The sequence below is a fragment of the Taudactylus pleione genome, unplaced genomic scaffold (assembly GCF_031769625.1).
Source record: "Taudactylus pleione unplaced genomic scaffold, aTauple2 ptg000176l, whole genome shotgun sequence".
In the NCBI taxonomy this organism is placed as follows: domain Eukaryota; kingdom Metazoa; phylum Chordata; class Amphibia; order Anura; family Myobatrachidae; genus Taudactylus; species Taudactylus pleione.
The window spans coordinates 91421-95812 of NW_028284578.1; positions in this window are offsets into that span (position 1 = coordinate 91421).

The following is a 4392-nucleotide window of genomic DNA, read 5'->3' on the forward strand; positions in this document are numbered from 1 at the left end:
GAGAAAGAGAAAGATACCCCTTTCAGACATATGCAAAAACCAATCAATTTGCTGGGGCACCATGAGCCGACCCAGGTCCTGCTTCTGTCTGAAAGGGTCTGACAGTCCCGGGTCTTCGACCCTGCAATCGACCAGGGTTATTCCCAGGACTTGCAATTAATGCCATTGCCCCGGCTTGTGTCTGAAAGGCATAACTCGAGTCTTGATGACCAGAGTCATGCCTAAAAGCACTTGATTGGTGGACACAGTAGCACTTGGGGATGACATAATCTCTAAGTGTTCTCTGTAAGACGAAAGACCAGGGTCACTGGAAGACCCGGGTCCCGTGTTAAATGTGACGACCCGAGAATAACCCATTACCCAGGTGTTAATGGCGGGGTAAGTACTGAAACCCCAGCTTCAATTCATGTTCAGTATCCAAGCCGGGTTGAAGCCAGAGTTTGTCTGAAAGGGGTATAAGGTTCAACTTTCAATATCAACCATACCAGAGTCAACCCAGTGAGTGTCATCAAGTTAGTGAGTCACTCAGTCATGCCAGTCTGAGGTGCCCAGCAATTGCGGTGTGTCCTTGATGGTGCAAGCAGCATGGAGGACCGGGGCTGGACCCAGTAAATTAATTATGTATAGTCTGCCTACCTGTGTACTATGCTGCCTGTGTGTGAGCTATATATACAGTGTATACACATATATACTTGTTTTGCATATCGTGTATCAGGCATGGAATATTACTTGGCATGTTACATCTAGTTGGGTGTGATATGTATTACCGCCGGCCGACAGCGGCTGCCCGACAAAGGAGGAAATCCCGATCGTCCTAAAGGTAAGTACTAACTAATCTAATTCTACCCCCTAACCCTAACCCTCCTTTAGGGTGCCTAACCCTAACCTCCCCCCCCCTGTACCTAACCCTAACCTCCCCTTCCCTGCTGCCTAAACCTAAGTCCACTGGGGGGTGCCTAACCCTAAGTCCCCCCCGGGGGTGCCTAACCCTCCCTCCCCCTAGCCTAACCCTAACCTCCCGGGGGGGTGCCTAACCCTAAGTCCCCCTGGGAGCCCTAAACCTAACCCTCCCCCCTGCTGCTGTCCGCTGCGGCGCCTGGCATCCGCTCGATCGGGATGCCAGGCACCGGTCTCCCGACGTCGGTCAAATGACAGGCGTCTAGATTTAGACGCCTGTCATTCGTCCCTAGTCAGGATTACAGTGTCTGGAAGCCGGCAGTCGGCATTTAGACCGTCGGCTTACGGACTACATCCCATCTAGTTGCTGCAGCTCGTCTCACTCAAAGTCTATTACGTAGCGCAATACACTAGTGGCTAATTTCTTTCTGGGACAGACAGTCATTATAAAATATAGTATTATAAAATATATTATGTTTCACTCTGGTATTGCCTGTATGCAAGCATACAAATCTAACTACAACTCTAAAAAGATGAACTGTCCAAACATACTTGAGGGGTCTCTTAATTAAAATGGAATGAAAATGGCTTGCTTAAGAAACAGAATGGTTCTAACTCTACTGCGGTTTTGGGCAATCCCCTGTCCACACCTCCTGATCACACCCCGTCTGGTAACCCTAAGGAAGTGATGTGATTGTGAGGAATAGGCTGTGAATGTGATAGGAATATACTGCATAGGATAGTGGTAGAATACAAATGCATACAAAGTCCTTTCCTATGCAACCTTCCCCAACTGAGTAGTCAGCACCACTATTAGCTAAACATCCCCAGCACAGAACAAGATAGACGCTGGCGCTCTGCAAGAAATAGGCATAAACTGTCTGAAGAAGCAGACAGCAGTCCTGTGAAACGCGTAAGAAAGTTTATGCAGTTTATCACATGCTGTACCAGACGATCAAGACACGTTTGTATTAATGCCATACTACACATATTCAATAAACTACTTATTTCAAAGAAGTGGTACTGACTACTCAATTGGGGGAACTTGTGACAGAAAGGACGTTGTTTGCATATTAAATCTGTTGTAGAATTTCTGGAATTTTCTTCTCCTTTCAAGGCAACAGAAACCACCAATTGCTCGGACCCAATTCCCCAAGTGGTTACTGGTCCCTATATTTCCGCTCAGTGGTAGAATACAAACAAGTAGGAAGTCACAGACTGATAATTAGTTGAAGCAGCAAGGTCCTCTATTGGCACCAAGTATTAATGGGAGGCTCATATCAAACTGGCATAGGGAGAGTGTGGTACCAATTAATCTCTATATAAAACAAGGGTTATATATACATCAAACTCGTGTAACAATCTAGAATAAACGGGAAAAAAAACAAAAAGGAGCCCTAATGACGCTAATATCTTAGTGAACAGAAGGCTGAGACTGTAAGACTAAGTAAGAGCGGAGAGATACTCTGCATACAGTATGTATTGAGGCAAATAATTTTCACATAGAACAACCGCTAAAGCAGCCCTATCGTCCCGTGTGTATTGGTTTGTCCAATACTGATCTTCTGTAACATAAGCACATGTTCTGCAGTGTCACGCTCCAAAGACTTAATCCTTCTGTGGTTTTGCAATATGTCAAACCTCTGCTCAATGCAACTCAAAAATAAACTCTGACTTGTTGAGTCTTGTTTCCAGACCCCGTGTGCCAATAAACATTAGTGCAACGCTTCCATGCCTGAATGACCGCGTCCACCAGAGAGTGATACAGTATGAAAACAGCAGCTTAAAATAAATTCAGGCACCTTTGGAAAATATCTAACTTTTTTCCCCCGAAACAGATGTATGGGAGAAATGAATCTAATCAACCCAGCTACAAATGTGTTTTTAATAGCCGTAAACTTTTACAAAGTTGTGTAAAAGGTGGTTTGCTGACACGGACTACAGAGGGTTATGATTGGCAGATAAGGCCGGGGCACAATTCTGCTTGAAGTTCACGGTGCAATACTTTATTAAAGAACAGCTTCCCTTGTCATGTCCGCTAAGGTAGCAGTAGAATTTAATAAGGGATCTTTTAAGCTTGGCTTTCATGGTTATTTTAAGCACTGCTTGCCAATTTGGGAGCATTGGTACGGTTACACTGACTTCCTCTCAGTTCCTCTGTATTTCTCACACAAGTCTCTGATCAGCTCCTGGAACTCATCTCATGTTTCTGATATGAGTTTAATTAATGTATCTTATGCTAAGTGCTCCCAACCTAGCCTGGGCTATTAGTGCATCTTACTCACAGCAGCATGCACAGGGATTTTTAGGCTGACCAGATCTCTCTCTGCCTTCAGAGTCCTATTATTAACGTTCTTCCTTTCAACGTGGTCATTACTTGTTCATTGGGTATCTTGTGGATTACACACGTGATTGACTGGCACATGGAAGTAACAGCTAGTTTAAAGAGAACTGCTTCTGTGCGAGTTTGTGCCTTTAAAAAAAAAATGGTACTACACTATTTATGGAAACATTATCTATAATTTATAAAAATATATATAACTGTAGGAAGTGTCAGAACAAATCAGCCTTTATCACCTTGTTAGTTCTGAAATTAATAGCTGCAAACTACATATATCAATATGTAAAATCCCAGAAAAGTTGCAACTAGCTTGGTTTACTGTGAGCATTGCAAAACACACAGATTTGCAGAATTCCAGAATTGTAAAGATTTAATAAATGATGTTTAAATAGTAGCCCTCATCATGTCAGTATGTTCTACTAATTGGGAGGAGCCTATTTTCATGTTGTATTAGGGAGTAGCTCACCCCTTTCACATCGCAACCCTGGCTCTGACCCGGGATTTTGAACACAGTTCCAACCCAGCTGCGACCTGGGTCAGTCCCCTTTCACACTGCACCTTCGACCAGGGTTATTCCCGGGTTGGCCCATTCACACTGAACCCGGATCAGCCATATAAAATACTATGAATAACATAAAAAATTGACTTTTTCAGGCTCACAAAGATAAGATGACAAAAGGGAAGGGTGGGGACTGCTCCCAGCATTGCAAGAATCATGGTTGATGGATTACCACTGTGTAGCCCTGAGTTCATGAGTGTTTGTGCTTTACTGCTGTTTGATTCAGCCAGTGAGAGCATGATGCAGCTTCTGACAGCATAGTGTACAGTTCACTTCTTCATCACTCCAATTAGCAGTGGCGTAACTAGGGTATTTGGAGCCCAGGGCATATTTGAAAATGGAGCCCCCTCCCCCTATGTGTGCACGCTGCGAAAAATGGGCGTGGCCACTGAAAAATGGGGCGTGTCAACATGACACACACCGCTTTCTTGTCACTGGGAAAATTTCTTTCCATTTGCACCTCAATGCAGTGCCCCTTATACAGTCCCCCCCTATGCAGTGCCCTAGTAGTGGTCCCCCTTATGCAGGCCCCGATTAGTTCCCCTTATACAGGCCCCCAGTAGTGGTCCCCCATATGCAGTGCCCCTTACATAGT